At 48.6% G+C, this 26,445-nt stretch overlaps 1 pseudogene; it reads right to left on the reverse strand.

The window, feature by feature from the left end:
* LOC135404942 (zinc finger protein 850-like) overlaps nt 1-26,445 on the reverse strand; it is a 317,904-nt pseudogene that overhangs the window by 140,365 nt on the left and 151,094 nt on the right.

Below are 26,445 nucleotides of genomic sequence, written 5' to 3' on the forward strand. Positions count from 1 at the left end.
CAGGGCAGAAAAAAAGGAACAGCAGCTCTTTCCACCAGGAAAAAAGTCTGGAAGCTTTGGCTTTGAGGTGCAGTTGTTGGGGCAGCCTGGGCACTTCTTGGGCATCAAGAGCCTCCTGTGCTGGCACCTTTTGTCTGTCAGGAATCTTTATCTGGAGTCTGTTTTGGGTGTTACTTTGACCTATTCAGGAGTGGGCCAAAAAAAAGGGAATTAGCAGCTCTTTCCATCAGGAAAAAAAAGTCTGGAAGGTTTGACTTTGAGGTTCATTTGGTGGGGCAGCCTGGGCACTTCTTGGGCAGCAAGACTTTCTGTGGTGGCACCTTTTGTCTGGCAGGAATCTTCATTTGGATTGAAGTTTTCAGGAGGTGGGACCGGCCATTGCAGCGCAGGGTAGAAAAAAAGGAACAGCAGCTCTTTCCACCAGGAAAAAATGTCTGGAAGCTTTGGCTTTGAGGTGCAGTTTTTGCGCAGCCTGGGCACTTCTTGGGCAGGAAGACCTTTCTGTGGTGGCACATTTTCTCTGGCAAGGATCTTCATTTAGATTCAGTTTTTCAGGAGGTGGGACCGGCCATTGGAGCACAGGGCAAAAAAAAAGGGAACAGCAGCTCCTTCAATCAGGAAAAAAACTCTGGAAGCTTTGGCTTTGAGGTGCAGTTGTTGGGGCAGCCTGGGCACTTCTTGGGCAGCAAGAGCTTCCTGTGGTGGCAACGTTTGTCTGGCACGAATCTTCAGGTGGATTCAATTTTCCAGAAGGTGGGACAGGCCGTTGCAGTACAGGGCTGAAAAAAGGGAACAGCAGTTTTTTCCACCAGGAAAAAAAGTCTGGAAGCTTTGGCTTCAGGTGTAGTTGTTGGGGCAGCCGGGGCACTTCTTGGGCAGCAAGAACTTTCTGTGGTGGCACCTTTTGTCTGGCAGGAATCTTAAGGTGGATTCAATTTTTGAGGAGGTGGGACCGGCCATTGCAGCGCAGGCCTGCCAAAAGGGAACAGCAGCTCTTTTCCACCAGGAAAAAATGTCTGGAAGCTTTGGCTTCAGGTGTAGTTGGTGGGGCAGCCTAGGCACTTCTTGGGCAGCAAGAATTTTCTGTGGTGGCACCTTTTGTCTGGCAGGAATCTTTATTTGGATTCAATTTTCCAGAAAGTGGGACAGGCCATTGCAGCACAGGGCTGAAAAAAGGGAACAGCAGCTCTTTCCACCAGGAAAAAAAGGCTGGAAGCTTTGGCTTTGAAGTGCAGTTGTTGGGGCAGCCTGGGCACTTCTTGGGCAGCAAAGAGCTTTCTGTGGTAAGACATTTGTCTGTCAGGAATCTTTATCTGGAGTCTATTTTGGATATTACTTTGACCTATTCATGAGTGGGCTAAAAAAAAAAAAATTAGCAGCCCTTTCCCTCAGGAAAAATAGTCTGGAAGGTTTGACTTTGAGGTTCAGTTGTTGGGGCAGCCTGGGCACTTCTTGGGCAGGAAGAGCTTTCTGTGGTGGCACCTTTTGTCTGGCAGGAATCTTCATTTGGAGTAAATTTTTCCAGGAGGTGGGACCGGCCATTGCAGCGCAGGCCTGAAAAAAGGGAACAGCAGCTCTTTCCACCAGGAAAAAAAGTCTGGATCCTTTGGCTTTGAGGTGCAGTTCTTGGGGCAGCCTGGGCACTTCTTGGGCAGTAAAGAGCTTCCTGTGGTGGCAACTTTTGTCTGGCAGGAATCTTCATCTGGAGTCTATTTTGGATGTTACTTTGACCTATTTAGGAGTGGGCTAAAAAAAAGGGAATTAGCAGCCCTTTCCCTCAGGAAAAATAGTCTGGAAGGTTTGACTTTGAGGTTCAGTTGTTGGGGCAGCCTGGGCACCTCTTGGGCAGGAAGAGTTTTCTGTGGTGGCAACTTTTGTCTGGTAGGAATCTTTATTTGGATTCAATCTTCCAGAAGGTGGGACAGGCCATTGCAGCGCAGGGCATCCAAAAGGTAACAGCAGCTCTTTCCACCAGGAAAAAAAGGCTGGAAGCTTTGGATTTGAGGTGCAGTTGTTGGGGTAGTCTGGGCACTTCTTGGGCAGCAAGAACTTTCTGTGGTGGCACCTTTTGTCTAGCAGGAATCTTCATTTGGATTGAAGTTTTCAGGAGGTGGGACCGGCCATTGCAGCGCAGGGCAGAAAAAAAGGAACAGCAGCTCTTTCCACCAGGAAAAAAGTCTGGAAGCTTTGGCTTTGAGGTGCAGTTGTTGGGGCAGCCTGGGCACATCTTGGGCATCAAGAGCCTCCTGTGCTGGCACCTTTTGTCTGTCAGGAATCTTTATCTGGAGTCTGTTTTGGGTGTTACTTTGACCTATTCAGGAGTGGGCCAAAAAAAAGGGAATTAGCAGCTCTTTCCATCAGGAAAAAAAAGTCTGGAAGGTTTGACTTTGAGGTTCATTTGGTGGGGCAGCCTGGGCACTTCTTGGGCAGCAAGACTTTCTGTGGTGGCACCTTTTGTCTGGCAGGAATCTTCATTTGGATTGAAGTTTTCAGGAGGTGGGACCGGCCATTGCAGCGCAGGGTAGAAAAAAAGGAACAGCAGCTCTTTCCACCAGGAAAAAATGTCTGGAAGCTTTGGCTTTGAGGTGCAGTTTTTGCGCAGCCTGGGCACTTCTTGGGCAGGAAGACCTTTCTCTGGTGGCACATTTTCTCTGGCAAGGATCTTCATTTAGATTCAGTTTTTCAGGAGGTGGGACCGGCCATTGGAGCACAGGGCAAAAAAAAAGGGAACAGCAGCTCCTTCAATCAGGAAAAAAACTCTGGAAGCTTTGGCTTTGAGGTGCAGTTGTTGGGGCAGCCTGGGCACTTCTTGGGCAGCAAGAGCTTCCTGTGGTGGCAACGTTTGTCTGGCACGAATCTTCAGGTGGATTCAATTTTCCAGAAGGTGGGACCGGCCATTGCAGCACAGGGCTGAAAAAAGGGAACAGCAGTTTTTTCCACCAGGAAAAAAAGGCTGGAAGCTTTGGATTTGAGGTGCAGTTGTTGGGCACCCTGGGCACTTCTTGGGCAGCAAGAACTTTCTGTGGTGGCACCTTTTGTCTAGCAGGAATCTTCATTTGGATTGAAGTTTTCAGGAGGTGGGACTGGCCATTGCAGCGCAGGGCAGAAAAAAAGGAACAGCAGCTCTTTCCACCAGGAAAAAAGTCTGGAAGCTTTGGCTTTGAGGTGCAGTTGTTGGGGCAGCCTGGGCACTTCTTGGGCAGCAAGAGCTTCCTGTGCTGGCACCTTTTGTCTGGCAGGAATCTTTATCTGGAGTCTATTTTGGGTGTTACTTTGACCTATTCAGGAGTGGGCCAAAAAAAAGGGAATTAGCAGCTCTTTCCATCAGGAAAAAAAAGTCTGGAAGGTTTGACTTTGAGGTTCATTTGGTGGGGCAGCCTGGGCACTTCTTGGGCAGCAAGACTTTCTGTGGTGGCACCTTTTGTCTGGCAGGAATCTTCATTTGGATTGAAGTTTTCAGGAGGTGGGACCGGCCATTGCAGCGCAGGGTAGAAAAAAAGGAACAGCAGCTCTTTCCACCAGGAAAAAATGTCTGGAAGCTTTGGCTTTGAGGTGCAGTTTTTGCGCAGCCTGGGCACTTCTTGGGCAGGAAGACCTTTCTGTGGTGGCACATTTTCTCTGGCAAGGATCTTCATTTAGATTCAGTTTTTCAGGAGGTGGGACCGGCCATTGGAGCACAGGGCAAAAAAAAAGGGAACAGCAGCTCCTTCAATCAGGAAAAAAACTCTGGAAGCTTTGGCTTTGAGGTGCAGTTGTTGGGGCAGCCTGGGCACTTCTTGGGCAGCAAGAGCTTCCTGTGGTGGCAACGTTTGTCTGGCACGAATCTTCAGGTGGATTCAATTTTCCAGAAGGTGGGACAGGCCGTTGCAGTACAGGGCTGAAAAAAGGGAACAGCAGTTTTTTCCACCAGGAAAAAAAGTCTGGAAGCTTTGGCTTCAGGTGTAGTTGTTGGGGCAGCCTGGGCACTTCTTGGGCAGCAAGAACTTTCTGTGGTGGCACCTTTTGTCTGGCAGGAATCTTAAGGTGGATTCAATTTTTGAGGAGGTGGGACCGGCCATTGCAGCGCAGGCCTGCAAAAAAGGAACAGCAGCTCTTTTCCACCAGGAAAAAATGTCTGGAAGCTTTGGCTTCAGGTGTAGTTGGTGGGGCAGCCTAGGCACTTCTTGGGCAGCAAGAATTTTCTGTGGTGGCACCTTTTGTCTGGCAGGAATCTTTATTTGGATTCAATTTTCCAGAAGGTGGGACTGGCAATTGCAGCACAGGGCTGAAAAAAGGGAACAGCAGCTCTTTCCACCAGGAAAAAAAGGCTGGAAGCTTTGGATTTGAGGTGCAGTTGTTGGGCAGCCTGGGCACTTCTTGGGCAGCAAGAACTTTCTGTGGTGGCACCTTTTGTCTGGCAGGAATCTTTATTTGGATTCAATTTTCCAGAAAGTGGGACAGGCCATTGCAGCACAGGGCTGAAAAAAGGGAACAGCAGCTCTTTCCACCAGGAAAAAAAGGCTGGAAGCTTTGGCTTTGAAGTGCAGTTGTTGGGGCAGCCTGGGCACTTCTTGGGCAGCAAAGAGCTTTCTGTGGTAAGACATTTGTCTGTCAGGAATCTTTATCTGGAGTCTATTTTGGATGTTACTTTGACCTATTCATGAGTGGGCTAAAAAAAAAAAAATTAGCAGCCCTTTCCCTCAGGAAAAATAGTCTGGAAGGTTTGACTTTGAGGTTCGGTTGTTGGGGCAGCCTGGGCACTTCTTGGGCAGCAAGAGCTTTCTGTGGTGGCACCTTTTGTCTGCCAGGAATCTTCATCTGGAGTCTATTTTGGATGTTACTTTGACCTATTTAGGAGTGGGCTAAAAAAAAGGGAATTAGCAGCCCTTTCCCTCAGGAAAAATAGTCTGGAAGGTTTGACTTTGAGGTTCAGTTGTTGGGGCAGCCTGGGCACCTCTTGGGCAGGAAGAGTTTTCTGTGGTGGCAACTTTTGTCTGGTAGGAATCTTTATTTGGATTCAATCTTCCAGAAGGTGGGACAGGCCATTGCAGCGCAGGGCATCCAAAAGGTAACAGCAGCTCTTTCCACCAGGAAAAAAAGGCTGGAAGCTTTGGATTTGAGGTGCAGTTGTTGGGGTAGTCTGGGCACTTCTTGGGCAGCAAGAACTTTCTGTGGTGGCACCTTTTGTCTAGCAGGAATCTTCATTTGGATTGAAGTTTTCAGGAGGTGGGACCGGCCATTGCAGCGCAGGGCACAAAAAAAGGAACAGCAGCTCTTTCCACCAGGAAAAAAGTCTGGAAGCTTTGGCTTTGAGGTGCAGTTGTTGGGGCAGCCTGGGCACTTCTTGGGCATCAAGAGCCTCCTGTGCTGGCACCTTTTGTCTGTCAGGAATCTTTATCTGGAGTCTGTTTTGGGTGTTACTTTGACCTATTCAGGAGTGGGCCAAAAAAAAGGGAATTAGCAGCTCTTTCCATCAGGAAAAAAAAGTCTGGAAGGTTTGACTTTGAGGTTCATTTGGTGGGGCAGCCTGGGCACTTCTTGGGCAGCAAGACTTTCTGTGGTGGCACCTTTTGTCTGGCAGGAATCTTCATTTGGATTGAAGTTTTCAGGAGGTGGGACCGGCCATTGCAGCGCAGGGTAGAAAAAAAGGAACAGCAGCTCTTTCCACCAGGAAAAAATGTCTGGAAGCTTTGGCTTTGAGGTGCAGTTTTTGCGCAGCCTGGGCACTTCTTGGGCAGGAAGACCTTTCTGTGGTGGCACATTTTCTCTGGCAAGGATCTTCATTTAGATTCAGTTTTTCAGGAGGTGGGACCGGCCATTGGAGCACAGGGCAAAAAAAAAGGGAACAGCAGCTCCTTCAATCAGGAAAAAAACTCTGGAAGCTTTGGCTTTGAGGTGCAGTTGTTGGGGCAGCCTGGGCACTTCTTGGGCAGCAAGAGCTTCCTGTGGTGGCAACGTTTGTCTGGCACGAATCTTCAGGTGGATTCAATTTTCCAGAAGGTGGGACAGGCCGTTGCAGTACAGGGCTGAAAAAAGGGAACAGCAGTTTTTTCCACCAGGAAAAAAAGTCTGGAAGCTTTGGCTTCAGGTGTAGTTGTTGGGGCAGCCTGGGCACTTCTTGGGCAGCAAGAACTTTCTGTGGTGGCACCTTTTGTCTGGCAGGAATCTTAAGGTGGATTCAATTTTTGAGGAGGTGGGACCGGCCATTGCAGCGCAGGCCTGCCAAAAGGGAACAGCAGCTCTTTTCCACCAGGAAAAAATGTCTGGAAGCTTTGGCTTCAGGTGTAGTTGGTGGGGCTGCCTAGGCACTTCTTGGGCAGCAAGAATTTTCTGTGGTGGCACCTTTTGTCTGGCAGGAATCTTTATTTGGATTCAATTTTCCAGAAAGTGGGACAGGCCATTGCAGCACAGGGCTGAAAAAAGGGAACAGCAGCTCTTTCCACCAGGAAAAAAAGGCTGGAAGCTTTGGCTTTGAAGTGCAGTTTTTGGGGCAGCCTGGGCACTTCTTGGGCAGCAAAGAGCTTTCTGTGGTAAGACATTTGTCTGTCAGGAATCTTTATCTGGAGTCTATTTTGGATGTTACTTTGACCTATTTAGGAGTGGGCTAAAAAAAAAAAAATTAGCAGCCCTTTCCCTCAGGAAAAATAGTCTGGAAGGTTTGACTTTGAGGTTCAGTTGTTGGGGCAGCCTGGGCACTTCTTGGGCAGGAAGAGCTTTCTGTGGTGGCACCTTTTGTCTGGCAGGAATCTTCATTTGGAGTAAATTTTTCCAGGAGGTGGGACCGGCCATTGCAGCGCAGGCCTGAAAAAAGGGAACAGCAGCTCTTTCCACCAGGAAAAAAAGTCTGGATCCTTTGGCTTTGAGGTGCAGTTCTTGGGGCAGCCTGGGCACTTCTTGGGCAGTAAAGAGCTTCCTGTGGTGGCAACTTTTGTCTGGCAGGAATCTTCATCTGGAGTCTATTTTGGATGTTACTTTGACCTATTTAGGAGTGGGCTAAAAAAAAGGGAATTAGCAGCCCTTTCCCTCAGGAAAAATAGTCTGGAAGGTTTGACTTTGAGGTTCAGTTGTTGGGGCAGCCTGGGCACCTCTTGGGCAGGAAGAGTTTTCTGTGGTGGCAACTTTTGTCTGGTAGGAATCTTTATTTGGATTCAATCTTCCAGAAGGTGGGACAGGCCATTGCAGCGCAGGGCATCCAAAAGGTAACAGCAGCTCTTTCCACCAGGAAAAAAAGGCTGGAAGCTTTGGATTTGAGGTGCAGTTGTTGGGGTAGTCTGGGCACTTCTTGGGCAGCAAGAACTTTCTGTGGTGGCACCTTTTGTCTAGCAGGAATCTTCATTTGGATTGAAGTTTTCAGGAGGTGGGACCGGCCATTGCAGCGCAGGGCAGAAAAAAAGGAACAGCAGCTCTTTCCACCAGGAAAAAAGTCTGGAAGCTTTGGCTTTGAGGTGCAGTTGTTGGGGCAGCCTGGGCACTTCTTGGGCATCAAGAGCCTCCTGTGCTGGCACCTTTTGTCTGTCAGGAATCTTTATCTGGAGTCTGTTTTGGGTGTTACTTTGACCTATTCAGGAGTGGGCCAAAAAAAAGGGAATTAGCAGCTCTTTCCATCAGGAAAAAAAAGTCTGGAAGGTTTGACTTTGAGGTTCATTTGGTGGGGCAGCCTGGGCACTTCTTGGGCAGCAAGACTTTCTGTGGTGGCACCTTTTGTCTGGCAGGAATCTTCATTTGGATTGAAGTTTTCAGGAGGTGGGACCGGCCATTGCAGCGCAGGGTAGAAAAAAAGGAACAGCAGCTCTTTCCACCAGGAAAAAATGTCTGGAAGCTTTGGCTTTGAGGTGCAGTTTTTGCGCAGCCTGGGCACTTCTTGGGCAGGAAGACCTTTCTCTGGTGGCACATTTTCTCTGGCAAGGATCTTCATTTAGATTCAGTTTTTCAGGAGGTGGGACCGGCCATTGGAGCACAGGGCAAAAAAAAAGGGAACAGCAGCTCCTTCAATCAGGAAAAAAACTCTGGAAGCTTTGGCTTTGAGGTGCAGTTGTTGGGGCAGCCTGGGCACTTCTTGGGCAGCAAGAGCTTCCTGTGGTGGCAACGTTTGTCTGGCACGAATCTTCAGGTGGATTCAATTTTCCAGAAGGTGGGACAGGCCGTTGCAGTACAGGGCTGAAAAAAGGGAACAGCAGTTTTTTCCACCAGGAAAAAAAGTCTGGAAGCTTTGGCTTCAGGTGTAGTTGTTGGGGCAGCCTGGGCACTTCTTGGGCAGCAAGAACTTTCTGTGGTGGCACCTTTTGTCTGGCAGGAATCTTAAGGTGGATTCAATTTTTGAGGAGGTGGGACCGGCCATTGCAGCGCAGGCCTGCCAAAAGGGAACAGCAGCTCTTTTCCACCAGGAAAAAATGTCTGGAAGCTTTGGCTTCAGGTGTAGTTGGTGGGGCTGCCTAGGCACTTCTTGGGCAGCAAGAATTTTCTGTGGTGGCACCTTTTGTCTGGCAGGAATCTTTATTTGGATTCAATTTTCCAGAAAGTGGGACAGGCCATTGCAGCACAGGGCTGAAAAAAGGGAACAGCAGCTCTTTCCACCAGGAAAAAAAGGCTGGAAGCTTTGGCTTTGAAGTGCAGTTTTTGGGGCAGCCTGGGCACTTCTTGGGCAGCAAAGAGCTTTCTGTGGTAAGACATTTGTCTGTCAGGAATCTTTATCTGGAGTCTATTTTGGATGTTACTTTGACCTATTTAGGAGTGGGCTAAAAAAAAAAAAATTAGCAGCCCTTTCCCTCAGGAAAAATAGTCTGGAAGGTTTGACTTTGAGGTTCAGTTGTTGGGGCAGCCTGGGCACTTCTTGGGCAGGAAGAGCTTTCTGTGGTGGCACCTTTTGTCTGGCAGGAATCTTCATTTGGAGTAAATTTTTCCAGGAGGTGGGACCGGCCATTGCAGCGCAGGCCTGAAAAAAGGGAACAGCAGCTCTTTCCACCAGGAAAAAAAGTCTGGATCCTTTGGCTTTGAGGTGCAGTTCTTGGGGCAGCCTGGGCACTTCTTGGGCAGTAAAGAGCTTCCTGTGGTGGCAACTTTTGTCTGGCAGGAATCTTCATCTGGAGTCTATTTTGGATGTTACTTTGACCTATTTAGGAGTGGGCTAAAAAAAAGGGAATTAGCAGCCCTTTCCCTCAGGAAAAATAGTCTGGAAGGTTTGACTTTGAGGTTCAGTTGTTGGGGCAGCCTGGGCACCTCTTGGGCAGGAAGAGTTTTCTGTGGTGGCAACTTTTGTCTGGTAGGAATCTTTATTTGGATTCAATCTTCCAGAAGGTGGGACAGGCCATTGCAGCGCAGGGCATCCAAAAGGTAACAGCAGCTCTTTCCACCAGGAAAAAAAGGCTGGAAGCTTTGGATTTGAGGTGCAGTTGTTGGGGTAGTCTGGGCACTTCTTGGGCAGCAAGAACTTTCTGTGGTGGCACCTTTTGTCTAGCAGGAATCTTCATTTGGATTGAAGTTTTCAGGAGGTGGGACCGGCCATTGCAGCGCAGGGCAGAAAAAAAGGAACAGCAGCTCTTTCCACCAGGAAAAAAGTCTGGAAGCTTTGGCTTTGAGGTGCAGTTGTTGGGGCAGCCTGGGCACTTCTTGGGCATCAAGAGCCTCCTGTGCTGGCACCTTTTGTCTGTCAGGAATCTTTATCTGGAGTCTGTTTTGGGTGTTACTTTGACCTATTCAGGAGTGGGCCAAAAAAAAGGGAATTAGCAGCTCTTTCCATCAGGAAAAAAAAGTCTGGAAGGTTTGACTTTGAGGTTCATTTGGTGGGGCAGCCTGGGCACTTCTTGGGCAGCAAGACTTTCTGTGGTGGCACCTTTTGTCTGGCAGGAATCTTCATTTGGATTGAAGTTTTCAGGAGGTGGGACCGGCCATTGCAGCGCAGGGTAGAAAAAAAGGAACAGCAGCTCTTTCCACCAGGAAAAAATGTCTGGAAGCTTTGGCTTTGAGGTGCAGTTTTTGCGCAGCCTGGGCACTTCTTGGGCAGGAAGACCTTTCTGTGGTGGCACATTTTCTCTGGCAAGGATCTTCATTTAGATTCAGTTTTTCAGGAGGTGGGACCGGCCATTGGAGCACAGGGCAAAAAAAAAGGGAACAGCAGCTCCTTCAATCAGGAAAAAAACTCTGGAAGCTTTGGCTTTGAGGTGCAGTTGTTGGGGCAGCCTGGGCACTTCTTGGGCAGCAAGAGCTTCCTGTGGTGGCAACGTTTGTCTGGCACGAATCTTCAGGTGGATTCAATTTTCCAGAAGGTGGGACAGGCCGTTGCAGTACAGGGCTGAAAAAAGGGAACAGCAGTTTTTTCCACCAGGAAAAAAAGTCTGGAAGCTTTGGCTTCAGGTGTAGTTGTTGGGGCAGCCTGGGCACTTCTTGGGCAGCAAGAACTTTCTGTGGTGGCACCTTTTGTCTGGCAGGAATCTTAAGGTGGATTCAATTTTTGAGGAGGTGGGACCGGCCATTGCAGCGCAGGCCTGCAAAAAAGGAACAGCAGCTCTTTTCCACCAGGAAAAAATGTCTGAAAGCTTTGGCTTCAGGTGTAGTTGGTGGGGCAGCCTAGGCACTTCTTGGGCAGCAAGAATTTTCTGTGGTGGCACCTTTTGTCTGGCAGGAATCTTTATTTGGATTCAATTTTCCAGAAGGTGGGACTGGCAATTGCAGCACAGGGCTGAAAAAAGGGAACAGCAGCTCTTTCCACCAGGAAAAAAAGGCTGGAAGCTTTGGATTTGAGGTGCAGTTGTTGGGCAGCCTGGGCACTTCTTGGGCAGCAAGAACTTTCTGTGGTGGCACCTTTTGTCTGGCAGGAATCTTTATTTGGATTCAATTTTCCAGAAAGTGGGACAGGCCATTGCAGCACAGGGCTGAAAAAAGGGAACAGCAGCTCTTTCCACCAGGAAAAAAAGGCTGGAAGCTTTGGCTTTGAAGTGCAGTTGTTGGGGCAGCCTGGGCACTTCTTGGGCAGCAAAGAGCTTTCTGTGGTAAGACATTTGTCTGTCAGGAATCTTTATCTGGAGTCTATTTTGGATGTTACTTTGACCTATTCATGAGTGGGCTAAAAAAAAAAAAATTAGCAGCCCTTTCCCTCAGGAAAAATAGTCTGGAAGGTTTGACTTTGAGGTTCGGTTGTTGGGGCAGCCTGGGCACTTCTTGGGCAGCAAGAGCTTTCTGTGGTGGCACCTTTTGTCTGCCAGGAATCTTCATCTGGAGTCTATTTTGGATGTTACTTTGACCTATTTAGGAGTGGGCTAAAAAAAAGGGAATTAGCAGCCCTTTCCCTCAGGAAAAATAGTCTGGAAGGTTTGACTTTGAGGTTCAGTTGTTGGGGCAGCCTGGGCACCTCTTGGGCAGGAAGAGTTTTCTGTGGTGGCAACTTTTGTCTGGTAGGAATCTTTATTTGGATTCAATCTTCCAGAAGGTGGGACAGGCCATTGCAGCGCAGGGCATCCAAAAGGTAACAGCAGCTCTTTCCACCAGGAAAAAAAGGCTGGAAGCTTTGGATTTGAGGTGCAGTTGTTGGGGTAGTCTGGGCACTTCTTGGGCAGCAAGAACTTTCTGTGGTGGCACCTTTTGTCTAGCAGGAATCTTCATTTGGATTGAAGTTTTCAGGAGGTGGGACCGGCCATTGCAGCGCAGGGCACAAAAAAAGGAACAGCAGCTCTTTCCACCAGGAAAAAAGTCTGGAAGCTTTGGCTTTGAGGTGCAGTTGTTGGGGCAGCCTGGGCACTTCTTGGGCATCAAGAGCCTCCTGTGCTGGCACCTTTTGTCTGTCAGGAATCTTTATCTGGAGTCTGTTTTGGGTGTTACTTTGACCTATTCAGGAGTGGGCCAAAAAAAAGGGAATTAGCAGCTCTTTCCATCAGGAAAAAAAAGTCTGGAAGGTTTGACTTTGAGGTTCATTTGGTGGGGCAGCCTGGGCACTTCTTGGGCAGCAAGACTTTCTGTGGTGGCACCTTTTGTCTGGCAGGAATCTTCATTTGGATTGAAGTTTTCAGGAGGTGGGACCGGCCATTGCAGCGCAGGGTAGAAAAAAAGGAACAGCAGCTCTTTCCACCAGGAAAAAAATGTCTGGAAGCTTTGGCTTTGAGGTGCAGTTTTTGCGCAGCCTGGGCACTTCTTGGGCAGGAAGACCTTTCTGTGGTGGCACATTTTCTCTGGCAAGGATCTTCATTTAGATTCAGTTTTTCAGGAGGTGGGACCGGCCATTGGAGCACAGGGCAAAAAAAAAGGGAACAGCAGCTCCTTCAATCAGGAAAAAAACTCTGGAAGCTTTGGCTTTGAGGTGCAGTTGTTGGGGCAGCCTGGGCACTTCTTGGGCAGCAAGAGCTTCCTGTGGTGGCAACGTTTGTCTGGCACGAATCTTCAGGTGGATTCAATTTTCCAGAAGGTGGGACAGGCCGTTGCAGTACAGGGCTGAAAAAAGGGAACAGCAGTTTTTTCCACCAGGAAAAAAAGTCTGGAAGCTTTGGCTTCAGGTGTAGTTGTTGGGGCAGCCTGGGCACTTCTTGGGCAGCAAGAACTTTCTGTGGTGGCACCTTTTGTCTGGCAGGAATCTTAAGGTGGATTCAATTTTTGAGGAGGTGGGACCGGCCATTGCAGCGCAGGCCTGCCAAAAGGGAACAGCAGCTCTTTTCCACCAGGAAAAAATGTCTGGAAGCTTTGGCTTCAGGTGTAGTTGGTGGGGCTGCCTAGGCACTTCTTGGGCAGCAAGAATTTTCTGTGGTGGCACCTTTTGTCTGGCAGGAATCTTTATTTGGATTCAATTTTCCAGAAAGTGGGACAGGCCATTGCAGCACAGGGCTGAAAAAAGGGAACAGCAGCTCTTTCCACCAGGAAAAAAAGGCTGGAAGCTTTGGCTTTGAAGTGCAGTTTTTGGGGCAGCCTGGGCACTTCTTGGGCAGCAAAGAGCTTTCTGTGGTAAGACATTTGTCTGTCAGGAATCTTTATCTGGAGTCTATTTTGGATGTTACTTTGACCTATTTAGGAGTGGGCTAAAAAAAAAAAAATTAGCAGCCCTTTCCCTCAGGAAAAATAGTCTGGAAGGTTTGACTTTGAGGTTCAGTTGTTGGGGCAGCCTGGGCACTTCTTGGGCAGGAAGAGCTTTCTGTGGTGGCACCTTTTGTCTGGCAGGAATCTTCATTTGGAGTAAATTTTTCCAGGAGGTGGGACCGGCCATTGCAGCGCAGGCCTGAAAAAAGGGAACAGCAGCTCTTTCCACCAGGAAAAAAAGTCTGGATCCTTTGGCTTTGAGGTGCAGTTCTTGGGGCAGCCTGGGCACTTCTTGGGCAGTAAAGAGCTTCCTGTGGTGGCAACTTTTGTCTGGCAGGAATCTTCATCTGGAGTCTATTTTGGATGTTACTTTGACCTATTTAGGAGTGGGCTAAAAAAAAGGGAATTAGCAGCCCTTTCCCTCAGGAAAAATAGTCTGGAAGGTTTGACTTTGAGGTTCAGTTGTTGGGGCAGCCTGGGCACCTCTTGGGCAGGAAGAGTTTTCTGTGGTGGCAACTTTTGTCTGGTAGGAATCTTTATTTGGATTCAATCTTCCAGAAGGTGGGACAGGCCATTGCAGCGCAGGGCATCCAAAAGGTAACAGCAGCTCTTTCCACCAGGAAAAAAAGGCTGGAAGCTTTGGATTTGAGGTGCAGTTGTTGGGGTAGTCTGGGCACTTCTTGGGCAGCAAGAACTTTCTGTGGTGGCACCTTTTGTCTAGCAGGAATCTTCATTTGGATTGAAGTTTTCAGGAGGTGGGACCGGCCATTGCAGCGCAGGGCAGAAAAAAAGGAACAGCAGCTCTTTCCACCAGGAAAAAAGTCTGGAAGCTTTGGCTTTGAGGTGCAGTTGTTGGGGCAGCCTGGGCACTTCTTGGGCATCAAGAGCCTCCTGTGCTGGCACCTTTTGTCTGTCAGGAATCTTTATCTGGAGTCTGTTTTGGGTGTTACTTTGACCTATTCAGGAGTGGGCCAAAAAAAAGGGAATTAGCAGCTCTTTCCATCAGGAAAAAAAAGTCTGGAAGGTTTGACTTTGAGGTTCATTTGGTGGGGCAGCCTGGGCACTTCTTGGGCAGCAAGACTTTCTGTGGTGGCACCTTTTGTCTGGCAGGAATCTTCATTTGGATTGAAGTTTTCAGGAGGTGGGACCGGCCATTGCAGCGCAGGGTAGAAAAAAAGGAACAGCAGCTCTTTCCACCAGGAAAAAATGTCTGGAAGCTTTGGCTTTGAGGTGCAGTTTTTGCGCAGCCTGGGCACTTCTTGGGCAGGAAGACCTTTCTGTGGTGGCACATTTTCTCTGGCAAGGATCTTCATTTAGATTCAGTTTTTCAGGAGGTGGGACCGGCCATTGGAGCACAGGGCAAAAAAAAAGGGAACAGCAGCTCCTTCAATCAGGAAAAAAACTCTGGAAGCTTTGGCTTTGAGGTGCAGTTGTTGGGGCAGCCTGGGCACTTCTTGGGCAGCAAGAGCTTCCTGTGGTGGCAACGTTTGTCTGGCAGGAATCTTAAGGTGGATTCAATTTTTGAGGAGGTGGGACCGGCCATTGCAGTACAGGGCTGAAAAAAGGGAACAGCAGTTTTTTCCACCAGGAAAAAAAGTCTGGAAGCTTTGGCTTCAGGTGTAGTTGTTGGGGCAGCCTGGGCACTTCTTGGGCAGCAAGAACTTTCTGTGGTGGCACCTTTTGTCTGGCAGGAATCTTAAGGTGGATTCAATTTTTGAGGAGGTGGGACCGGCCATTGCAGCGCAGGCCTGCCAAAAGGGAACAGCAGCTCTTTTCCACCAGGAAAAAATGTCTGGAAGCTTTGGCTTCAGGTGTAGTTGGTGGGGCAGCCTAGGCACTTCTTGGGCAGCAAGAATTTTCTGTGGTGGCACCTTTTGTCTGGCAGGAATCTTTATTTGGATTCAATTTTCCAGAAAGTGGGACAGGCCATTGCAGCACAGGGCTGAAAAAAGGGAACAGCAGCTCTTTCCACCAGGAAAAAAAGGCTGGAAGCTTTGGCTTTGAAGTGCAGTTGTTGGGGCAGCCTGGGCACTTCTTGGGCAGCAAAGAGCTTTCTGTGGTAAGACATTTGTCTGTCAGGAATCTTTATCTGGAGTCTATTTTGGATGTTACTTTGACCTATTCATGAGTGGGCTAAAAAAAAAAAAATTAGCAGCCCTTTCCCTCAGGAAAAATAGTCTGGAAGGTTTGACTTTGAGGTTCAGTTGTTGGGGCAGCCTGGGCACCTCTTGGGCAGGAAGAGTTTTCTGTGGTGGCAACTTTTGTCTGGTAGGAATCTTTATTTGGATTCAATCTTCCAGAAGGTGGGACAGGCCATTGCAGCGCAGGGCATCCAAAAGGTAACAGCAGCTCTTTCCACCAGGAAAAAAAGGCTGGAAGCTTTGGATTTGAGGTGCAGTTGTTGGGGTAGTCTGGGCACTTCTTGGGCAGCAAGAACTTTCTGTGGTGGCACCTTTTGTCTAGCAGGAATCTTCATTTGGATTGAAGTTTTCAGGAGGTGGGACCGGCCATTGCAGCGCAGGGCAGAAAAAAAGGAACAGCAGCTCTTTCCACCAGGAAAAAAGTCTGGAAGCTTTGGCTTTGAGGTGCAGTTGTTGGGGCAGCCTGGGCACTTCTTGGGCATCAAGAGCCTCCTGTGCTGGCACCTTTTGTCTGTCAGGAATCTTTATCTGGAGTCTGTTTTGGGTGTTACTTTGACCTATTCAGGAGTGGGCCAAAAAAAAGGGAATTAGCAGCTCTTTCCATCAGGAAAAAAAAGTCTGGAAGGTTTGACTTTGAGGTTCATTTGGTGGGGCAGCCTGGGCACTTCTTGGGCAGCAAGACTTTCTGTGGTGGCACCTTTTGTCTGGCAGGAATCTTCATTTGGATTGAAGCTTTCAGGAGGTGGGACCGGCCATTGCAGCGCAGGGTAGAAAAAAAGGAACAGCAGCTCTTTCCACCAGGAAAAAATGTCTGGAAGCTTTGGCTTTGAGGTGCAGTTTTTGCGCAGCCTGGGCACTTCTTGGGCAGGAAGACCTTTCTGTGGTGGCACATTTTCTCTGGCAAGGATCTTCATTTAGATTCAGTTTTTCAGGAGGTGGGACCGGCCATTGGAGCACAGGGCAAAAAAAAAGGGAACAGCAGCTCCTTCAATCAGGAAAAAAACTCTGGAAGCTTTGGCTTTGAGGTGCAGTTGTTGGGGCAGCCTGGGCACTTCTTGGGCAGCAAGAGCTTCCTGTGGTGGCAACGTTTGTCTGGCAGGAATCTTAAGGTGGATTCAATTTTTGAGGAGGTGGGACCGGCCATTGCAGCGCAGGCCTGCCAAAAGGGAACAGCAGCTCTTTTCCACCAGGAAAAAATGTCTGGAAGCTTTGGCTTCAGGTGTAGTTGGTGGGGCAGCCTAGGCACTTCTTGGGCAGCAAGAATTTTCTGTGGTGGCACCTTTTGTCTGGCAGGAATCTTTATTTGGATTCAATTTTCCAGAAAGTGGGACAGGTCATTGCAGCACAGGGCTGAAAAAAGGGAACAGCAGCTCTTTCCACCAGGAAAAAAAGGCTGGAAGCTTTGGCTTTGAGGTGCAGTTCTTGGGGCAGCCTGGGCACTTCTTGGGCAGTAAAGAGCTTCCTGTGGTGGCAACTTTTGTCTGGCAGGAATCTTCATCTGGAGTCTATTTTGGATGTTACTTTGACCTATTTAGGAGTGGGCTAAAAAAAAGGGAATTAGCAGCCCTTTCCCTCAGGAAAAATAGTCTGGAAGGTTTGACTTTGAGGTTCAGTTGTTGGGGCAGCCTGGGCACCTCTTGGGCAGGAAGAGTTTTCTGTGGTGGCAACTTTTGTCTGGTAGGAATCTTTATTTGGATTCAATCTTCCAGAAGGTGGGACAGGCCATTGCAGCGCAGGGCATCCAAAAGGTAACAGCAGCTCTTTCCACCAGGAAAAAAAGGCTGGAAGCTTTGGATTTGAGGTGCAGTTGTTGGGGTAGTCTGGGCACTTCTTGGGCAGCAAGAACTTTCTGTGGTGGCACCTTTTGTCTGGCAGGAATCTTTATTTGGATTCAATTTTCCAGAAAGTGGGACAGGCCATTGCAGCACAGGGCTGAAAAAAGGGAACAGCAGCTCTTTCCACCAGGAAAAAAAGGCTGGAAGCTTTGGCTTTGAAGTGCAGTTGTTGGGGCAGCCTGGGCACTTCTTGGGCAGCAAAGAGCTTTCTGTGGTAAGACATTTGTCTGTCAGGAATCTTTATCTGGAGTCTATTTTGGATGTTACTTTGACCTATTCATGAGTGGGCTAAAAAAAAAAAAATTAGCAGCCCTTTCCCTCAGGAAAAATAGTCTGGAAGGTTTGACTTTGAGGTTCAGTTGTTGGGGCAGCCTGGGCACTTCTTGGGAGGAAGAGCTTTCTGTGGTGGCACCTTTTGTCTGGCAGGAATCTTCATTTGGAGTAAATTTTTCCAGGAGGTGGGACCGGCCATTGCAGCGCAGGCCTGAAAAAAGGGAACAGCAGCTCTTTCCACCAGGAAAAAAAGTCTGGATCCTTTGGCTTTGAGGTGCAGTTCTTGGGGCAGCCTGGGCACTTCTTGGGCAGTAAAGAGCTTCCTGTGGTGGCAACTTTTGTCTGGCAGGAATCTTCATCTGGAGTCTATTTTGGATGTTACTTTGACCTATTTAGGAGTGGGCTAAAGAAAAGGGAATTAGCAGCCCTTTCCCTCAGGAAAAATAGTCTGGAAGGTTTGACTTTGAGGTTCAGTTGTTGGGGCAGCCTGGGCACCTCTTGGGCAGGAAGAGTTTTCTGTGGTGGCAACTTTTGTCTGGTAGGAATCTTTATTTGGATTCAATCTTCCAGAAGGTGGGACAGGCCATTGCAGCGCAGGGCATCCAAAAGGTAACAGCAGCTCTTTCCACCAGGAAAAAAAGGCTGGAAGCTTTGGATTTGAGGTGCAGTTGTTGGGGTAGTCTGGGCACTTCTTGGGCAGCAAGAACTTTCTGTGGTGGCACATTTTCTCTGGCAAGGATCTTCATTTAGATTCAGTTTTTCAGGAGGTGGGACCGGCCATTGGAGCACAGGGCAAAAAAAAAGGGAACAGCAGCTCCTTCAATCAGGAAAAAAACTCTGGAAGCTTTGGCTTTGAGGTGCAGTTGTTGGGGCAGCCTGGGCACTTCTTGGGCAGCAAGAGCTTCCTGTGGTGGCAACGTTTGTCTGGCAGGAATCTTCAGGTGGATTCAATTTTCCAGAAGGTTGGACAGGCCGTTGCAGTACAGGGCTGAAAAAAGGGAACAGCAGTTTTTTCCACCAGGAAAAAAAGTCTGGAAGCTTTGGCTTCAGGTGTAGTTGTTGGGGCAGCCTGGGCACTTCTTGGGCAGCAAGAACTTTCTGTGGTGGCACCTTTTGTCTGGCAGGAATCTTAAGGTGGATTCAATTTTTGAGGAGGTGGGACCGGCCATTGCAGCGCAGGCCTGCCAAAGGGAACAGCAGCTCTTTTCCACCAGGAAAAAATGTCTGGAAGCTTTGGCTTCAGGTGTAGTTGGTGGGGCAGCCTAGGCACTTCTTGGGCAGCAAGAATTTTCTGTGGTGGCACCTTTTGTCTGGCAGGAATCTTTATTTGGATTCAATTTTCCAGAAAGTGGGACAGGCCATTGCAGCACAGGGCAGAAAAAAGGGAACAGCAGCTCTTTCCACCAGGAAAAAAAGGCTGGAAGCTTTGGCTTTGAAGTGCAGTTGTTGGGGCAGCCTGGGCACTTCTTGGGCAGCAAAGAGCTTTCTGTGGTAAGACATTTGTCTGTCAGGAATCTTTATCTGGAGTCTATTTTGGATGTTACTTTGACCTATTCATGAGTGGGCTAAAAAAAAAAAATTAGCAGCCCTTTCCCTCAGGAAAAATAGTCTGGAAGGTTTGACTTTGAGGTTCAGTTGTTGGGGCAGCCTGGGCACTTCTTGGGCAGGAAGAGCTTTCTGTGGTGGCACCTTTTGTCTGGCAGGAATCTTCATTTGGAGTAAATTTTTCCAGGAGGTGGGACCGGCCATTGCAGCGCAGGCCTGAAAAAAGGGAACAGCAGCTCTTTCCACCAGGAAAAAAAGTCTGGATCCTTTGGCTTTGAGGTGCAGTTCTTGGGGCAGCCTGGGCACTTCTTGGGCAGTAAAGAGCTTCCTGTGGTGGCAACTTTTGTCTGGCAGGAATCTTCATCTGGAGTCTATTTTGGATGTTACTTTGACCTATTTAGGAGTGGGCTAAAAAAAAGGGAATTAGCAGCCCTTTCCCTCAGGAAAAATAGTCTGGAAGGTTTGACTTTGAGGTTCAGTTGTTGGGGCAGCCTGGGCACCTCTTGGGCAGGAAGAGTTTTCTGTGGTGGCAACTTTTGTCTGGTAGGAATCTTTATTTGGATTCAATCTTCCAGAAGGTGGGACAGGCCATTGCAGCGCAGGGCATCCAAAAGGTAACAGCAGCTCTTTCCACCAGGAAAAAAAGGCTGGAAGCTTTGGATTTGAGGTGCAGTTGTTGGGGTAGTCTGGGCACTTCTTGGGCAGCAAGAACTTTCTGTGGTGGCACCTTTTGTCTAGCAGGAATCTTCATTTGGATTGAAGTTTTCAGGAGGTGGGACCGGCCATTGCAGCGCAGGGCAGAAAAAAAGGAACAGCAGCTCCTTCAATCAGGAAAAAAGTCTGGAAGCTTTGGCTTTGAGGTGCAGTTGTTGGGGCAGCCTGGGCACTTCTTGGGCATCAAGAGCCTCCTGTGCTGGCACCTTTTGTCTGTCAGGAATCTTTATCTGGAGTCTGTTTTGGGTGTTACTTTGACCTATTCAGGAGTGGGCCAAAAAAAAGGGAATTAGCAGCTCTTTCCATCAGGAAAAAAAAGTCTGGAAGGTTTGACTTTGAGGTTCATTTGGTGGGGCAGCCTGGGCACTTCTTGGGCAGCAAGACTTTCTGTGGTGGCACCTTTTGTCTGGCAGGAATCTTCATTTGGATTGAAGTTTTCAGGAGGTGGGACCGGCCATTGCAGCGCAGGGCAGAAAAAAAGGAACAGCAGCTCCTTCAATCAGGAAAAAAGTCTGGAAGCTTTGGCTTTGAGGTGCAGTTGTTGGGGCAGCCTGGGCACTTCTTGGGCATCAAGAGCCTCCTGTGCTGGCACCTTTTGTCTGTCAGGAATCTTTATCTGGAGTCTGTTTTGGGTGTTACTTTGACCTATTCAGGAGTGGGCCAAAAAAAAGGGAATTAGCAGCTCTTTCCATCAGGAAAAAAAAGTCTGGAAGGTTTGACTTTGAGGTTCATTTGGTGGGGCAGCCTGGGCACTTCTTGGGCAGCAAGACTTTCTGTGGTGGCACCTTTTGTCTGGCAGGAATCTTCATTTGGATTGAAGTTTTCAGGAGGTGGGACCGGCCATTGCAGCGCAGGGTAGAAAAAAAGGAACAGCAGCTCTTTCCACCAGGAAAAATGTCTGGAAGCTTTGGCTTTGAGGTGCAGTTTTTGCGCAGCCTGGGCACTTCTTGGGCAGGAAGACCTTTCTGTGGGTGGCACATTTTCTCTGGCAAGGATCTTCATTTAGATTCAGTTTTTCAGGAGGTGGGACCGGCCATTGGAGCACAGGGCAAAAAAAAAGGGAACAGCAGCTCCTTCAATCAGGAAAAAAACTCTGGAAGCTTTGGCTTTGAGGTGCAGTTGTTGGGGCAGCCTGGGCACTTCTTGGGCAGCAAGAGCTTCTGTGGTGGCAACGTTTGTCTGGCAGGAATCTTCAGTTGGATTCAATTTTGAGGAGGTGGGACCGGCCATTGCAGTACAGGGCTGAAAAAAGGGAACAGCAGTTTTTTCCACCAGGAAAAAAAGTCTGGAAGCTTTGGCTTCAGGTGTAGTTGTTGGGGCAGCCTGGGCACTTCTTGGGCAGCAAGAACTTTCTGTGGTGGCACCTTTTGTCTGGCAGGAATCTTAAGGTGGATTCAATTTTTGAGGAGGTGGGACCGGCCATTGCAGCGCAGGCCTGCCAAAAGGGAACAGCAGCTCTTTTCCACCAGGAAAAAATGTCTGGAAGCTTTGGCTTCAGGTGTAGTTGGTGGGCAGCCTAGGCACTTCTTGGGCAGCAAGAATTTTCTGTGGTGGCACCTTTTGTCTGGCAGGAATCTTTATTTGGATTCAATTTTCCAGAAAGTGGGACAGGCCATTGCAGCACAGGGCTGAAAAAAGGGAACAGCAGCTCTTTCCACCAGGAAAAAAAGGCTGGAAGCTTTGGCTTTGAAGTGCAGTTGTTGGGGCAGCCTGGGCACTTCTTGGGCAGCAAAGAGCTTTCTGTGGTAAGACATTTGTCTGTCAGGAATCTTTATCTGGAGTCTATTTTGGATGTTACTTTGACCTATTCATGAGTGGGCTAAAAAAAAAAAAATTAGCAGCCCTTTCCCTCAGGAAAAATAGTCTGGAAGGTTTGACTTTGAGGTTCAGTTGTTGGGCAGACTGGGCACTTCTTGGGCAGGAAGAGCTTTCTGTGGTGGCACCTTTTGTCTGGCAGGAATCTCATTTGGAGTAAATTTTTCCAGGAGGTGGGACCGGCCATTGCAGCGCAGGCCTGAAAAAAGGGAACAGCAGCTCTTTCCACCAGGAAAAAAAGTCTGGATCCTTTGGCTTTGAGGTGCAGTTCTTGGGGCAGCCTGGCACTTCTTGGGCAGTAAAGAGCTTCCTGTGGTGGCAACTTTTGTCTGGCAGGAATCTTCATCTGGAGTCTATTTTGGATGTTACTTTGACCTATTTAGGAGTGGGCTAAAAAAAAGGGAATTAGCAGCCCTTTCCCTCAGGAAAAATAGTCTGGAAGGTTTGACTTTGAGGTTCAGTTGTTGGGGCAGCCTGGGCACCTCTTGGGCAGGAAGAGTTTTCTGTGGTGGCAACTTTTGTCTGGTAGGAATCTTTATTTGGATTCAATCTTCCAGAAAGTGGGACAGGCCATTGCAGCACAGGCTGAAAAAAGGGAACAGCAGCTCTTTCCACCAGGAAAAAAAGGCTGGAAGCTTTGGCTTTGAAGTGCAGTTGTTGGGGTAGTCTGGGCACTTCTTGGGCAGCAAGAACTTTCTGTGGTGGCACCTTTTGTCTGGCAGAATCTTTATTTGGATTCAATTTTCCAGAAAGTGGGACAGGCCATTGCAGCACAGGGCAGAAAAAAGGGAACAGCAGCTCTTTCCACCAGGAAAAAAAGGCTGAAGCTTTGGCTTTGAAGTGCAGTTGTTGGGGCAGCCTGGCACTTCTTGGGCAGCAAGAACTTTCTGTGGTGGCACATTTTCTCTGGCAAGGATCTTCATTTAGATTCAGTTTTTCAGGAGGTGGGACCGGCCATTGGAGCACAGGGCAAAAAAAAAGGGAACAGCAGCTCCTTCAATCAGGAAAAAAACTCTGGAAGCTTTGGCTTTGAGGTGCAGTTGTTGGGGCAGCCTGGGCACTTCTTGGGCAGCAAGAGCTTCCTGTGGTGGCAACGTTGTCTGGCAGGAATCTTCAGGTGGATTCAATTTTCCAGAAGGTTGGACAGGCGTTGCAGTACAGGGCTGAAAAAAGGGAACAGCAGTTTTTTCCACCAGGAAAAAAAGTCTGGAAGCTTTGGCTTCAGGTGTAGTTGGTGGGGCAGCCTAGGCACTTCTTGGGCAGCAAGAATTTTCTGTGGTGGCACCTTTTGTCTGGCAGGAATCTTTATTTGGATTCAATTTTCCAGAAGGTGGGACAGGCCATTGCAGCGCAGGGCATCCAAAAGGTAACAGCAGCTCTTTCCACCAGGAAAAAAAGGCTGGAAGCTTTGGATTTGAGGTGCAGTTGTTGGGGTAGTCTGGGCACTTCTTGGGCAGCAAGACTTTCTGTGGTGGCACCTTTTGTCTAGCAGGAATCTTCATTTGGATTGAAGTTTTCAGGAGGTGGGACCGGCCATTGCAGCACAGGGCAGAAAAAAAGGAACAGCAGCTCTTTCCACCAGGAAAAAAGTCTGGAAGCTTTGGCTTTGAGGTGCAGTTGTTGGGGCAGCCTGGGCACTTCTTGGGCATCAAGAGCCTCCTGTGCTGGCACCTTTTGTCTGTCAGGAATCTTTATCTGGAGTCTGTTTTGGGTGTTACTTTGACCTATTCAGGAGTGGGCCAAAAAAAAGGGAATTAGCAGCTCTTTCCATCAGGAAAAATAGTCTGGAAGGTTTGACTTTGAGGTTCAGTTGTTGGGGCAGCCTGGGCACCTCTTGGGCAGGAAGAGTTTTCTGTGGTGCAACTTTTGTCTGGTAGGAATCTTTATTTGGATTCAATCTTCCAGAAAGTGGGACAGGCCATTGCAGCACAGGGCTGAAAAAAGGGAACAGCAGCTCTTTCCACCAGGAAAAAAAGGCTGGAAGCTTTGGCTTTGAAGTGCAGTTGTTGGGGTAGTCTGGGCACTTCTTGGGCAGCAAGAACTTTCTGTGGTGGCACCTTTTGTCTGGCAGGAATCTTTATTTGGATTCAATTTTCCAGAAAGTGGGACAGGCCATTGCAGCACAGGGCTGAAAAAAGGGAACAGCAGCTCTTTCCACCAGGAAAAAAAGGCTGGAAGCTTTGGCTTTGAAGTGCAGTTGTTGGGGCAGCCTGGGCACTTCTTGGGCAGCAAGAACTTTCTGTGGTGGCACATTTTCTCTGGCAAGGATCTTCATTTAGATTCAGTTTTTCAGGAGGTGGGACCGGCCATTGGAGCACAGGCAAAAAAAAAGGGAACAGCAGCTCCTTCAATCAGGAAAAAAACTCTGGAAGCTTTGGCTTTGAGGTGCAGTTGTTGGGGCAGCCTGGGCACTTCTTGGCAGCAAGAGCTTCCTGTGGTGGCAACGTTTGTCTGGCAGGAATCTTCAGGTGGATTCAATTTTCCAGAAGGTTGGACAGGCCGTTGCAGTACAGGGCTGAAAAAAGGGAACAGCAGTTTTTTCCACCAGGAAAAAAAGTCTGGAAGCTTTGGCTTCAGGTGTAGTTGGTGGGGCAGCCTAGGCACTTCTTGGGCAGCAAGAATTTTCTGTGGTGGCACCTTTTGTCTGGCAGGAATCTTTATTTGGATTCAATTTTCCAGAAGGTGGGACAGGCCATTGCAGCGCAGGGCATCCAAAAGGTAACAGCAGCTCTTTCCACCAGGAAAAAAAGGCTGGAAGCTTTGGATTTGAGGTGCAGTTGTTGGGGTAGTCTGGGCACTTCTTGGGCAGCAAGAACTTTCTGTGGTGGCACCTTTTGTCTAGCAGGAATCTTCATTTGGATTGAAGTTTTCAGGAGGTGGGACCGGCCATTGCAGCACAGGGCAGAAAAAAAGGAACAGCAGCTCTTTCCACCAGGAAAAAAGTCTGGAAGCTTTGGCTTTGAGGTGCAGTTGTTGGGGCAGCCTGGGCACTTCTTGGGCATCAAGAGCCTCCTGTGCTGGCACCTTTTGTCTGTCAGGAATCTTTATCTGGAGTCTGTTTTGGGTGTTACTTTGACCTATTCAGGAGTGGGCCAAAAAAAGGGAATTAGCAGCTCTTTCCATCAGGAAAAATAGTCTGGAAGGTTTGACTTTGAGGTTCAGTTGTTGGGGCAGCCTGGGCACCTCTTGGGCAGGAAGAGTTTTCTGTGGTGGCAACTTTTGTCTGGTAGGAATCTTTATTTGGATTCAATCTTCCAGAAAGTGGGACAGGCCATTGCAGCACAGGGCTGAAAAAAGGGAACAGCAGCTCTTTCCACCAGGAAAAAAAGGCTGGAAGCTTTGGCTTTGAAGTGCAGTTGTTGGGGTAGTCTGGGCACTTCTTGGGCAGCAAGAACTTTCTGTGGTGGCACCTTTTGTCTGGCAGGAATCTTTATTTGGATTCAATTTTCCAGAAAGTGGGACAGGCCATTGCAGCACAGGGCTGAAAAAAGGGAACAGCAGCTCTTTCCACCAGGAAAAAAAGGCTGGAAGCTTTGGCTTTGAAGTGCAGTTGTTGGGGCAGCCTGGGCACTTCTTGGGCAGCAAGAACTTTCTGTGGTGGCACATTTTCTCTGGCAAGGATCTTCATTTAGATTCAGTTTTTCAGGAGGTGGGACCGGCCATTGGAGCACAGGGCAAAAAAAAAGGGAACAGCAGCTCCTTCAATCAGGAAAAAAACTCTGGAAGCTTTGGCTTTGAGGTGCAGTTGTTGGGGCAGCCTGGGCACTTCTTGGGCAGCAAGAGCTTCCTGTGGTGGCAACGTTTGTCTGGCAGGAATCTTCAGGTGGATTCAATTTTCCAGACGGTTGGACAGGCCGTTGCAGTACAGGGCTGAAAAAAGGGAACAGCAGTTTTTTCCACCAGGAAAAAAAGTCTGGAAGCTTTGGCTTCAGGTGTAGTTGGTGGGGCAGCCTAGGCACTTCTTGGGCAGCAAGAATTTTCTGTGGTGGCACCTTTTGTCTGGCAGGAATCTTTATTTGGATTCAATTTTCCAGAAGGTGGGACAGGCCATTGCAGCGCAGGGCATCCAAAAGGTAACAGCAGCTCTTTCCACCAGGAAAAAAAGGCTGGAAGCTTTGGATTTGAGGTGCAGTTGTTGGGGTAGTCTGGGCACTTCTTGGGCAGCAAGAACTTTCTGTGGTGGCACCTTTTGTCTAGCAGGAATCTTCATTTGGATTGAAGTTTTCAGGAGGTGGGACCGGCCATTGCAGCACAGGGCAGAAAAAAAGGAACAGCAGCTCTTTCCACCAGGAAAAAAGTCTGGAAGCTTTGGCTTTGAGGTGCAGTTGTTGGGGCAGCCTGGGCACTTCTTGGGCATCAAGAGCCTCCTGTGCTGGCACCTTTTGTCTGTCAGGAATCTTTATCTGGAGTCTGTTTTGGGTGTTACTTTGACCTATTCAGGAGTGGGCCAAAAAAAAGGGAATTAGCAGCTCTTTCCATCAGGAAAAAAAAGTCTGGAAGGTTTGACTTTGAGGTTCATTTGGTGGGGCAGCCTGGGCACTTCTTGGGCAGCAAGACTTTCTGTGGTGGCACCTTTTGTCTGGCAGGAATCTTCATTTGGATTGAAGTTTTCAGGAGGTGGGACCGGCCATTGCAGCGCAGGGTAGAAAAAAAGGAACAGCAGCTCTTTCCACCAGGAAAAAATGTCTGGAAGCTTTGGCTTTGAGGTGCAGTTTTTGCGCAGCCTGGGCACTTCTTGGGCAGGAAGACCTTTCTGTGGTGGCACATTTTCTCTGGCAAGGATCTTCATTTAGATTCAGTTTTTCAGGAGGTGGGACCGGCCATTGGAGCACAGGGCAAAAAAAAAGGGAACAGCAGCTCCTTCAATCAGGAAAAAAACTCTGGAAGCTTTGGCTTTGAGGTGCAGTTGTTGGGGCAGCCTGGGCACTTCTTGGGCAGCAAGAGCTTCCTGTGGTGGCAACGTTTGTCTGGCAGGAATCTTCAGTTGGATTCAATTTTTGAGGAGGTGGGACCGGCCATTGCAGTACAGGGCTGAAAAAAGGGAACAGCAGTTTTTTCCACCAGGAAAAAAAGTCTGGAAGCTTTGGCTTCAGGTGTAGTTGTTGGGGCAGCCTGGGCACTTCTTGGGCAGCAAGAACTTTCTGTGGTGG

Source organism: Pseudopipra pipra, chromosome W (genome assembly GCF_036250125.1).
Source record: "Pseudopipra pipra isolate bDixPip1 chromosome W, bDixPip1.hap1, whole genome shotgun sequence".
NCBI lineage: Eukaryota > Metazoa > Chordata > Aves > Passeriformes > Pipridae > Pseudopipra > Pseudopipra pipra.